The following is a 14,074-nucleotide window of genomic DNA, read 5'->3' as shown; positions in this document are numbered from 1 at the left end:
CGGAACTTTTTGGCCAATATCTCAGAAACGGTAGGAATGACGCGAAAAATTCCATTACTTCTTTCAGATAGTTTTTGATGTTTTATCTGCAAAATAGAAAAATTCGTAAATAACGCACACACAGACAACGAAATTTTAAATTCGTTGAAAATCTTGATAAAGGTATGTTTTAATATCACTTTCATCTTAATAAATGGAGTAGTTATCATACAGCAATAATTTTCAGATTTAGAAACAAAAAACGTTATTACACTCACTTATATAATTTTATTCAGCTTGTGTTCCACCTTTGTGCCTTTTTTCATTAAATGCTAATAATAATGTAAAAATAATGAAATAATTACGTTTTTCATCAAAGTACGCTGGAACTTCAATTAAACGATGAAAAGTCCTTGTGTATGAACTAGTTAAGTGAGAAAGTTTTTTAAAATATTTTTTTCTTTAATGGATACGCAATTCATCGTATGGGTCGTGTTCTCAAATCACAAGGTAAATTCTGGTTGCCGGTATTGTTTTGTAGCAATTACGTCTTTGAAAAGTTGATTTTTATTGTGCGGATGATTACTAACGTGTGTATGTGTACAGTCCATACATAGCAGTGGGTCTCACGGCTGTGAACTTTGTGGAAAAGAAAACCATTGTAGTTTAGACACGCACCTTCCGTGGTTACCTTTGAAACAACAGTCCTCAATATCAAGGCTCAGCAGGCATTGTCTTGTTGCGAATCCATGTACATCGCCCATTATAAAAGACGGTTTGCTCTCCGTTATTGGCACGCTTCATGGTCGGCGAAACGGGAAATGGAAAACAGTCAAAAAGGAGAGGAAGAAAAACTTGAAAAAGAACAGTTTTCACTCAACACAAATGCATGTACAACATAGCCACTTATTTGAGTGCATGTTAAGCTTCATAAACTTTTTGTACCACACGAAACGTTTACTTTTTTAAGCTGTAATATGATATGTTCCTTTTAGACTTCCGTACATCCGTTCGTCTGTCTGTTTATCGACATATTTAGGTATATATCAGATCAAAAACGGTAAGAAATATAAAGAAATGCTTTTTGATATGGATTCAGTCTCCTCAGAGTAGTGTCCATCTCCACCCTTAACCTTGTAGGCTATTTAAACTTGAAATGTTAGATACCAACCATGTATGGAATCAACGATGACCATGATACAGTAAAAATGGTAATACATAGCGAGATTTTTTTTTTTCAATTTATTCAGCGTCTCAAGAATGGGTTCAATCTTCATCCTTATCCTCCTATTTAAACAGGAAGTGGTGGAAATTTAGAACCACTTCCGGTTCCAGTATTGATCTCCATAAAAGCCAAAAAGATACCCAGAAATGACCTTAATGATATAGATTCAGCATCACAATAAGTTTCATCTGCACCCTTAGCCCTATATTCAAACCGAAAATAGTGGAAATATATGATTTTTATTTTCAACATTGATCACCACAGATGATCGTAACGATGTTTAGTAAACCGTATAAATTATGCAGTTCTTCGTTATGAAGTTTCCCCCATTCCCGTTCCTCTTGTGTCCGAATATTCGTCTCAGTATTTTATTTTTAAATACTATCAGTCTATGTTCTTCCCTAATCGCAAACGACTATGTTTCACAACCATACAGAACAAGAGGCATGATTATCGTTTTATCTACTTTAAGCTTTAAATTTCTCGACAGAATTCGCGACGACAAAATATTTTGAACTGAATAATAACACGAATTTCCTGATTTCAGTTGACATTTAATTTCTTTGTGGATATGATTTTGGTCTGTTAATACTGATCCTAGATATTTGAAAGTATCCACTTTGTCGAAAGTATTATTTGATATTTTAACGCATCCACAATTTGCCGTAATACGATCCCGGTGAACTTCCATGTATTTAGTTTTCTCTACATTTACTTCTAAACCAATGTCGTTGCAAGCGTTTAGTAAGGCCTATGCATTTCTTTCTATTGTTCTCCTATCATCTCCTGTTAATTTTACATCATCAGCATACGGCATAGCCTGGTGAATACCATTCAGTTCTAGGGCCTGGTTGCTATCTTTAATTTTCCTTATAGCGTACTCCGGAACAATGCTGAATAATAATGGCGATAACACATCTCCTTGCTTCAAACCATTCTGGACGTTGAAGCTCATGGACAAAATTTTTTCTATTCGGACGTTACTCTGGGATTCATTTCAACACATTTTAATTAATCTAACTAGCTTCTTCAGTATCCCGAATTTTGTAAGAATTGTATAATACTTCCCTCCTATCCGAGTCGTAAATCTTTTTAAAATCAATAAACAGCTGATGTACTGGGTAATATATCCCCATTTCTTTTCGAGTATTTATCGAATAGTAAATATCTGGTCGATAGTTGATCGATTTCCCAAAATCCACACTGATAATCTCCAGTAATTTCATCTGCGTATGGACTCAATCTTGTTAATATAATGTTAAGAGAAATGCCTCGCATATTTATTACAATAAGTTTTGTCGCCTTTCTTGTGATTGAAACAGTGATTGATTCTTTCCACTGTTCTTAAATGTATTCCATATTTTTTTTAAAAAGTTGAATTCCTGTCGTTAATAATTCAGAAACCTTCTTCAGGACTAAGTAAATCGTGATGGTGGTTATAAGCCTAGGAAACCACACGACAGATGAACGGTCTATTACGCATATGATCCATGAACAGAAAATTCGGTACTTGCCCGATTCTAAACAAGCTTAAGGAACAGTCAGTGCATTATAGAATTCGGAATTTTACGGATTTTGCAGATCCGAAGCACCTAATAGGTGGTAACAGATTATTACGTATGTGATCAATGAATGAAAAATTTGTTCGAAATATCTATACAATATATATGAAAGTTAAAACTTAAAATTTTAAAGAATGTGTAGAACCACCCGAAACCAAGCTCTTGATGTGCAGCCTTTAAGATTATCATATAAATGTATTTATCTCATGTTTTATTTTATTTTGTTTCAAAAAGAGGGTGTGTGATATTTTGAAGTAAAAATACAACATACAATTTTGCTAGTTATTTATGTATCATTTTTTAAATAAAAGTACTTACTTTTGTGTATAAGAGGTTAAAAAATTGTTACATCTATTGGTTAATCCTTAGGAATTCATAATGTAAATATGTTAAGAATTTTTAAAAAATCTTTAAAATTCATGATTTATTTTAAGTTTTTTATTATTACTTACATGAATCACTAATTAAATGAGTTTTTGTGCTGTAGAGAAGCGAAACAAAGTCTGTTTTATCAATTTAAAGCAAAATTTTGAAAAAAGACCAAAATTTCCCAAGCAAAAAAGCAAAGCAGAAAAAACCGAGTTTTTTTTTTCAAAAAAGCCGTTTTTTTTTTTCGAGTCCTTGCACCTCTAGTGTTGTGTGTGTATGTGTGTGTGGATCCAGCGTCTCAAGAACAGATTTCATCTCCGACCTTACCCCTCTAACTAGGAACCCCTTGAGTGCGAGGTCGCAAATGCAATCTCTAGTAAGGCACATTTGAAAGTGTAGTGTGAACAATGATGACAGGAAAAATATTAACTGCTAATGACTCACCATGTGCGTCAGGAGGGCGACAGAAAATACGTGTCCGGGAGGTGCAGAGATCAACCTTCTATGGGATATATGTATTACACTTCAAAAATGGACATCGTCGACATTCACGAAATGTTCAAATCAAACCATTAACTTGCATCATGTACAGTGAATGAAAAATGACGCGTCACAGTGATCACAAATGTTCGCACCATCAAGATCGAAGGCGAACTTCTTGGGAGTTACAAGAAGTTCGTTCAGCTAGGTATCCAATCTTAAAGAGTGCATATAGAATCATATTGATGTAACGGGTGCCATCACATTCCATCAGTTTTTTCTCCCCGTCATATCAATATGATTCTATATTCATTCTTTAAGAGGGGAATGAAAGTACTGACTTCGCTTATTAACAAGATCTACCTGAGCGGAGAATGGCCAAAGGATTTTCTTGATGTTACAATGATTGCATTGCCCAAGAAAAAGCAAGCAAAGAAGTGCAGCGATCACAGAACCATTAGCCTGATTTCCTACAGTAGAAATATCATTGCACGCATTCTAAACAGGCGGCTGGAAAGTAAGATAAATGAGAGGTTAGAAGAAGATCAATTTGAATTACGGAAAGAAAAGGCACCAGAGATGCTATTGGACTGATGAGAATTATATTAGAAAGAATTCTTGAAGTAAAGGAAGAGTTGGGTTTGTGCTTCATCGACTGACGAAAAGCTTTCGACCAAGTCAATTGGACGAAACTTCTGAAAATACTTAAAGAAATAGTAGTCAACTGGAGAGATCGACGACTCATTCAGAACCTGTACATAGGACAACGAGTGAAGTTGCGCTTGAATGTAGGAGAAACCAATAATGTGGACATTCGAAGAGAGTCAGACAAGGATGTAGTTTGTCGCCCCAATTATTCAACATTTACAGTGAATGTTTAATGAAGGAAGCATTAATGGGAATTGTGGGAATTGGAGATTTCAAGATCATTAACAAGATCAGGTATGCAGATGAAACGGTTATAATAGCTAAAACCAAAGGAGGACTACAGGAGATTATTGACAAAATAGTTTACACGAGAAAACTGTATGGAATGGAAATTAAGTTCGAAAAGTCGAAAGTCATAAGAATATCCCGTGGAAACACGCCCTTACGGATCAGAGTGGAACAAAGAGAACTTGAAGAAGTCGATAATTTCAAGTATCTGGGAAGTATTTTGACGAGAGACGCTTACTGCACCAAAGAGATCAGGTCAAGAATTGCCATAGCTAAAGAAGCATTCAACAACAAAAGATCACTCTTAACTAGCAGGCTCAATATTGGACTTAAGAAGAAGTTGGTCAAGTGCTATATATTGAGCATAGGACTGTATGGTACAGAAACTTGGACATTACGGAAGTTCGAAAAGAAATATTTAGAGCGCTTCGAAATGTAACGTAAATCATAAAAAAAATAAAATATTAAAGAAATAAAAATCAAAATAAATTGTTATATCATAAATTGTGTTATATCAATTACAAAAGGAATAGCGAATTTGTACCTTAATTAAAGAGTGCAATTAAACTAATAATTGCAATCTCTTATTGTCACAAATGACAATATTTTATTAATGAAACAACTGACTTACAATGGTAGTATAGTGGATATTTTTGTAACAATATAAATTATTTAACAGTGAACATCCAAGAGTACTGAATTTATAACCAGACATAGTATGTCAGATTAATTGTATAACAGATCATTATAATTCTACTCAATGCTTAACCAAACGGAAATAAGCTAAATATTTAAACATTCAAATCTGCCTGTCACTTTCAGAGACCTCCTAATTTCATGTCACATGCAAAATAGACAGTTAAAGTTCTCTGTAATCATACATTTACCTTATTGCATATTTCGCTTGGTCTTGACCGGATAATGGTCTTTCCTGCGGCATTTGTAATTTCGTATAGACCATTCCATTGCGATTCTGGATACAGGACCCAGAATGCAGAATGCAGAATCCCGAATGCAGAATGAAATTTTAGTTGCAAACTTGGTCATTTTATATGGACTATTGTCCTTGTTTGCCTTAATTATTTTTTCTTTTAACTTTGCCAAAAGCCAACATAAAATTTACAAAATCTTAGGAAAGTCCTAATTACATTTCCTGACAAAATATTGTTGTTATCTAATGATGTAAAAATAAGTATTTTTGAATTTTAATTTACCCTGAGGTTTGCTTTCATCTTTTTCGTGATTTTATCCGAATTGTTAATTACTACTGACAAGCAATGTTATTTGACTACAGGTGATTTTTGACTATTTTGCTTCTGCTTCCAACGATTTCTTGATTACAAGTACTGTCCTAGTGAGTTTTTAAAAATAATGTGATGCATGTATCCAAAAGTTAAAATATTACAGAAAACTTAGTGCCATCTTCACCTACCAAATTGCCATTATAATTTTTATGAAAAAATGATTTTTTAAATTCTCAGTTCATGGTTTCATTACATTACCCCACCAACTGGAAGAAAAATTCCTGAACAGTACCTTTAGCGTATGTCATTAATTTTTAAATTCTTAGTTCGAATAAACATTGAATAAATTGACAAACACTAAACACTGTGAAAAACACTGGGGGTGAACATAAAGTCCACTTGAATGATTGTGGTCTCACTTCGGAGCACTGGGAGATGAAAAACAGGGTCTTCTATTTGGTCTAGGAATTAATTCGTGCGGGTGGACAAGAGATGGCGCAACGAACGGAGCGTCCCACAGTTCCGTGTATCCACACATGTGTTGCAAACCCCTGTCATCGCGTATCGTTCGTAGTATAGGGCAGTGGATTAAAGCGTCAACAACACCAGTTTGTAGTTAAGTGAACATGGCGCAATTTGTGCCTGATAAAGTGTTTTTGCGGGGTGTCCTGCTGCATTACTTTAACATGCAGAAAAGTGCGACTGAAAGTCATCGTATTTTGGTGGAAGTGTATGGTGACCATGCTCTAGCTGAGCGAACGTGTCAGAAGTGGTTTGCACGGTTTAGAAGTGGTGATTTCGGCTTGGCAGGCCAAGAGCGAGCTGGACAGCCAAAAAAGTTTCAAGACGAAGAATTGACAGCATTGCTCGAGCAGGATTCGTGTCAAACGCAGGAACAACTTGCAGCAGCATTAGGCGTTGATCAAACAACAGTCTCCAAACGCTTGAATGCCATGGGAATGATTCAAAAGATGTCACATTGGGTTCCACATGAATTGAAAGACAGAGACGTTGAAAGACGAAAAACCATTTGCGAATTGCTGCTTCAACGACAGAGCAGAAAGGGGTTTCTGCATCGAATTATTACGGGTGATGAGAAGTGGATCCATTACGAGAACCCTAAACGAAAAAAGGCCTGGGTGAAACCAGGTGAACCAGGTCCATCACAACCAAAACGAGATATTCACTGTGCAAAGGTTATGCTGTGCATATGGTGGGATATGAAAGGTGTGGTGTACTATGGGCTGCTGCAACCGGGTGAAACTATGAATGGAGAACGTTATCGACGACAATTAATGCGTTTGAAGCAAGCTCTGGCCAGAACACGACCAGAATGGGAGAACAGACATGATAAACTTATTCTTCAACATGATAACGCTCGCCCACATGTCGCAAAACCGGTCAAAAACTATTTAGAAAATGTCGGATGGGAAGTTTTACCCCACCCGCCGTATTCACCAGACGTTGCTCCTTCGGACTACTACTTGTTCGATTGCATGAACAACGATTTGATTGGACAGCGGTTTACTTCTTTAGAAGATATCGAAACATGGGTCTCTGACTGGATCGCTTCCAAGGATGAGGACTTCTTTCGCCACGGAATCCGTACATTGCCTGACAGATTGGCGAAAGTGGTGGCTAGCGATGGACAATATTTTTCTTAAGGTATTTATGTATTTTGTGTTTGTACTACAGCTTCAATGTGTGCGTACCAACCGCACGAATTAATTCCTAGACCAAATAATTGTCCTCATCGTGGCCATCGATAAACGAAGAATGTCCCTAGTCACTCCACAGAAATCGAAGTGAAGACTGAATGAAATGGTAGATGATGTGAACTGCAACTGGGCCTCTGTAAATGCAGACGCTGAGAGCTGCGACTGACAGTAGGCAACCTATAGTGGTTCCTATAGATGGTCCTCTTCTTGATATGTACTCGGGACCGTAATGAAGGATGATGAACAGCTACGCATTTGGTGTGGCATTTGGGCGTCACCTTTTGCTGGGAGCTGCGAATTAACGATGTCCTGGCCAAACCAAGGACCCTTGATGACGGATGAAAAACAGCTTGGCGTCTTGGTGTCCGTCGTGTGGACTGGAGGCGAGCTATAGCTGCGGTGATTGGTTTTCCGAGTTCTGGAATCGAACCCTGGAACTTTATGATGATGGGACAGCTGTGGCACTGGAACATTTCAACAACAACTGGAGCCAAGGTGCTGCTGAATGATGAAAGTGACGATGTATCCGTGGTGAAACAGAAACGGGAGGAGATGCTGGCTGTTGTGGTGGTGATTCTGGAACAGCTGACGTAGAAGCTCGGCATAACTGCAAGGACTAGTTGACCATTAGGTGTTCTGGCTCTGGAGAAAGATGGCTGGATCTGCATGTGAGAGGCGCTGGAGAAACAGAAGCGGGCAGGCCAATGCTGGTACAGGAACGTCTGGAAGATGACCCTTGTAGAGGCTGGACGTAGCATCTGGGACTGGACCATCTCGAAGAAGGATGTGCCCATGCTGGTGGACTACATTTTGCTGGAGAAGGAGCTGGCCTCCTGCAGTGACATCTCTTTGCAGTTGCATAATGACAAAAGAAATTGCATTATTATTTTTATATATATATATATATATATTTATTATTTTTTAAAAACTTTTCGTGTTTTTGTCGTATTGCAATGTAAGGTAAAGTCGAACAATATCGAAAATTTTGGTGGAAATATGTGTATAACATTTATATTAGTATTATTATTAAAAGTATATTCTTTCTGTAAATATTATATAATAGGAAAAAGGAAATTTTCATAGCAACTGTGTTTGTTTACTTGTGGTTAATGACCCAGAAACTAAAGAATGACACTCCAACCGTTATTAGATGGAATGTTATGATTAGAATTTTAGCGGAAGAAAGTGTGTTTTTCTGAAAAGTGAAAAGTGTCCTGTGATGTTATGTCCTCGTGAGAGTGCGATTGCCTGTGCGTAATTGCGATTGTTAGTGATTTAACTTGTGCTGATGTAGTGATTTATCATATTGTTATTTTGTGCCTATAATGTTATGATTATGATGTCTCAGGTAAGTCCTAAGATAATGAAATTGACGTATACACTCACTTTATCATCTGAGCATAGGAGATGAATACTAGTCTTCCCCCCACAAAGAAGACTAATATAGGGCGGTAAAATATTCCTGCACACCCCAATTCCAGGGATATTTTACCTCGATCTATCATAAAAGCACGATTCCCACTGACAAAAGAGGAAATTCAAAAGAGGAAAACCCCCGTAACGCGACTGCCCAAAACGCCACGTTTAGTGAGTATGTTTCAACTCAATTTTGTCAGTACTGTTTATGGTTTGAAACTGAAAAAATTATTCGAGCAAGATATACTTGTTGTGAAAAATGAATAGGATTTACCTGAGAATGATTAGTGATTTTTTTTTTTTTTTAGTACGAAAAACAAATGTTGAGAGTACCAAGGTTAATTATGTTATAGTGCGTCCAGTAAGAGAACGTCTCTGACAGCTCGCATTGATATTGCCACTACTCACGTGTCAAGATTTTTTTCAGTGCAACTGTAATGACAATTTAATTAATGGTATAAGACAGAGTGATCATGGTTGATAACACTGGTATCAAAGTAGGGGCTGCAATGTCCCACCGCATATGGTAAGAAACGTCAGAGACCATCTCTTGTTGGCCGTGCTATAGTACAATATGAACGAAAACGAGAAACACAGGCGATAGTTTGAGATAAATAAGCACGTCTATAATTATGTTAGTATTATACGATCGAAAACGAGAGACGCAGGCGGTAGTTTGAAATAAATAATTAAGTCTAATGTGAGCGATTGTGTATAAGAAAACATATATACTAGCAAACAAACACTATGCTAAACTGATAACAAAATTATTACAAAAAAAATTGAAAATAATTCGATATTGTTTCTATGACACAGAGAAAAACAACATATCTATTTGGCATGTCACATGATAGCATATGTTTTCCTAAGGAGCTATGTACCATAAGTCAAAAAATAAAAATATTAAAGAAATAAAAATCAAAATAAATTGTATCAAATCAATGACTAAAGGAATAGTGAATTCTTAAATCAAATTAAAGGAGTTAAATTAAACTAATGGTTGCAATCTCTTATTGTCACAATTAACAATATTTTATTGATGAAACAACTGACTTACAATGGTAGTATAGTGGATATTTTTGTAACAATATAAATTATTTAACAGTGAACATCCAAGAGTACTGAATTCATAACCAGACATAGTATGTCAGATTAATTGTATAACAGATCATTATAATTTTACTCAATGCTTAACCAAACGGAAATGAGCTAAATATTAAAGTATTTAAACTTTGCTTGTCACATTCAGAGACATCCTAATATCATGTCACATGCAAAATAGACAGTTATAGTTCTCTGTAGTCATACTTTACCTTATTGCATATTTCGCTTGGTCTTGACTGGACAATGGTCTCTCTTGCGGTATTTGTAATTTCGTATAGACCATTCCATTGCGATTCTGGATACAGGACCCAGAATGCAGAATGCAGAATCCCGAATGCAGAATGAAATTTTAGTTGCAAACTTGGTCATTTTATATGGACTATTGTCCTTGTTTGCCTTAATTATTTTTTCTTTTAACTTTGCCAAAAGCCAACATAAAATTTACAAAATCTTAGGAAAGTCCTAATTACATTTCCTGACAAAATATTGTTGTTATCTAATGATGCAAAAATAAGTATTTTTGAATTTTAATTTACCCTGAGGTTTGCTTTCATCTTTTTCGTGATTTTATCCGAATTGTTAATTACTACTGACAAGCAATGTTATTTGACTACAGGTGATTTTTGACTATTTTGCTTCTGCTTCCAACGATTTCTTGATTACAAGTACTGTCCTTGTGAGTTTTTAAAAATAATATGATGCATGTATCCAAAAGTTAAAATATTACAGAAAACTTAGTGCCATCTTCACCTACCAAATTGCCATTATAATTTTTATGAAAAAATGATTTTTTAAATTCTCAGTTCATGGTTTAATTACAGAAATGTGATGTTGGAGGAAGATGAAGAAGATAAAATGGACAGAGAGAGCAACAAACGAGGATGTTTTAAAACGAATAGGAGAGAGGAGGACACTTCTAGCCACCATCCTTCGTAGAAAGGCCACTTGGATTGGACGCATCTTGCGAAGAAATTGTCTTCTTCACAACGCCATAGAAGGGAAGATGGAAGGGAAGCGAGGAATAGGAAGAAGAAGAACATAGCTGATCGATGATTTGAAAGATAGAAGAAAATATTGGGAGTTAAAAGAGAAAGCTGAAGATCGAGAAAAGTAGAGCTGAAGATCGAGAAACATTTCTAGGCCCAAATCTAAACATTGAAAAAAAAAATTAAATTAAAAATCCTCATTAGTCCCAGGACCTGCCAAAGGCAGAATACTTAATAATAAAGGGAAAGTGGTCGAATTCTGCGCACTTAAGGGAAAATCGTTATTTCTCCGCTGTTTTTGCAAGTATGACCTCATAACTTTGCACAGCCATTGTTTGCTGTGTAGTAGACAAGGTAAAGACGTAGTTTGAGTAAAAGCTCACACCAGTACTCGATAATAGACAAAAAACCTGAATTATACATTTGCGCAGAATTACCCAACTAGGTGGGTAATTCTGCGCGTAGTATGGGGTAATTCTGCGCGAAGCAAATATATATGTTTAAAGCAGGGAAACATTTTCATAACATATAACATACTTAGATATATAGATGGAATGGGTTCAGACAAGATGGGCTACAAGTTTTACTATATACTTTATTCTCTACTTGTTTATAATTGAAACAGTACATATTTTTGAGTGCATTGAAAACATAAGCGTGCGATGATAAAGGAGAACAATGTCATTCTGAGATGTTACACCAAAACTATGTTCTGTTGAAGTATGAATTCCACAATCACGACAAGTGTCTTCGACGTTTTGTACCAACCTGTCCTCATCATCTCCAGAAGTAATTACTATGTTAGGTGCCTCCATAGTGACATTGTGGAAGTCTGATTCTGAAAATTTGTCAGGGTTTAATGGTATTATTCCCACAGCCCTAAATCCAGCTATGGCTTTGTACATAGTTGTAACTTTGACGTATGCTTCATCGAAAATATTGGCGAGATCGTACATGCGACGCCGTGGGAATATAAACATGGGAGGGACGAAGATTCCAAATGCACTACAAGCACACACAACAGTGACTGTCTTTCCACGCTCGCACAACATAGCAGTTCCTACCTATTTCTGACCTTTAGGTGCTAAAATTCCCACAAGTTTCTGTACGTTCAAAATACCCCTTGCGTCCACGTTGAAAATTCTACTTAGGGGAAAATGGTGCTTTTTCATTACTGTTTCCAAGTTATTGAAGAATAATGTCACCGCTTCTTCATTGAATCAATTTATCCTATTCAAACTTACTCCCTCAGGTTTCCTTAGGCTTATTCTTGGATTTCTTTAAAGAAATAGTCTCAACCAGTCCTTTCCAGCAAGTTTGGTAGTTCCATCAAAATTATGGGCAATTCGACTTGCTTCAGCAAATTCGTATGCCAAACGCCGATGGTTTATAAGTGTGATACCAAAAAATAAATTGGCAACGCTTATCACATAGTCCACCAATTCGTATTTTGTTCTCGCGAGAACACTTCCCAGAGTAGCATGTTCCATATTTCCAGTTTTCATCCGTAGACGAATAGTAGTTTCTGCTATTCCGTACAATCTTCCAATTTCTCGAATCTCACACTCACTTTTAACAGCACTGATAGCTCCTCTTAGTTGTTCCTCTGCATAACTACCTCTCGTAGTTGCTCTTTCTATTCTTCCCGGCATCTTTAATCAGAGAGTTACGATATTTTGCAGATCTATTACGTACGCTTGTCATTAACATAAAACTTCTTCAGGTGCAATTCTACGCACTGCGCAGAATATCCCATCGATTTTGCGCAGAATAACCCCACTCCGCCATTTAACAAAAAACACAAAACTATGACATATTAAAAATTGATTAGAACTACGAATTGCCGTGATTATAATGTCCATTGTACAATATATTAAATGGAACATAAAAGTAACGATCTAGAAATATATAAAATATAGAACGTACCTCTTAATATTTTGAAGAGAATTTAACATCAACAGGGACGAAATAATTCAATTGACTTACAGCCTAAACATGTGACATAATGGCTTCCCTCCTTTAATGTTAGTTACTAGTAACGATCGCTTCATGGCAGCAGCAACCAATGTGTCGTAAAGAATCTCCAAGTTGAAGAAACACGTGTGCGCAGAATTATCCACCGCGCAGAATTCGACTACTTTCCCCAATACCTAGCTGAACGCCCTGAAAGGTTTGTAACTCCCAAGAAGTTCGCCTTCAATCTTGATGGTGCGAACATTTGGGATCTCTGTGGCGCGTCATTTTTCATTCGGTATTCATGGTGCAAGTTAATGGTTTGTTTTGAACATTTCTGAATGTCGACAATGTCCATTTTGTGAATACATATATCCCATAGAAGGTTGATCTCTGCACCTCCCGGACACGTATTTTCTGCCCCTCCTGATGCAAATGGTGAGTCATTAGCAGCTAATATTTTTCCTGTCATCATTGTTCACACTACACTTTCAAATGAGCCTTACTAGAGATTGCACTTGCGGCCTCGCACTCAAGGGGTTCCTTGTAAGTCAGCCTTTCCCAATCTGGGTCCACAAGACGATCTCGGGGGGTCCGCAAACCAATCTGAGAAAGGCACACACAATGGTGAGAAATACAACGTTTTCTACTCTCTCTTATCTGTAGAATAAGTACAGGGATAGACTTGATGCTGAGGCAGATCTTCGCTATAAGTTTCTTTGCTTGATCCTGACATTTTCACGCTAGTGGCTGAAAGACAGCACCAACCATCACATTGACTGAAGTTGTGTATGATACCCTGATGAGTCATACACTTGTTATCATGTTAACTTGTTGAAGTTAATTCATGTTAACTTTTTTTTTTTTTTTTAGAAAAAACTGCTTTTTCTACCCCTGATGGATAGGCTATTGTGGTTTAGTTTTGTTTACGTACTGGATTTATTTATATATTTGCAAGATCTTTAGTGAAGGTGTCCGGCCCCAGGTTTGAAACCCAAGACTACCCGATTATGGAGTAGGCATCATATCACTCTAACATGATTATATCACTGCAAAGAAAAACAAAAACACTCACATCCATAACATGGGGAAGAAATATAAA

The sequence above is a fragment of the Thermobia domestica genome, chromosome 5 (genome assembly GCF_964235325.1).
Source record: "Thermobia domestica chromosome 5, izTheDome1.hap1.1, whole genome shotgun sequence".
Taxonomy (NCBI): Eukaryota; Metazoa; Arthropoda; class Insecta; order Zygentoma; family Lepismatidae; genus Thermobia; species Thermobia domestica.
Note: the sequence above shows the minus strand (reverse complement) of the source record.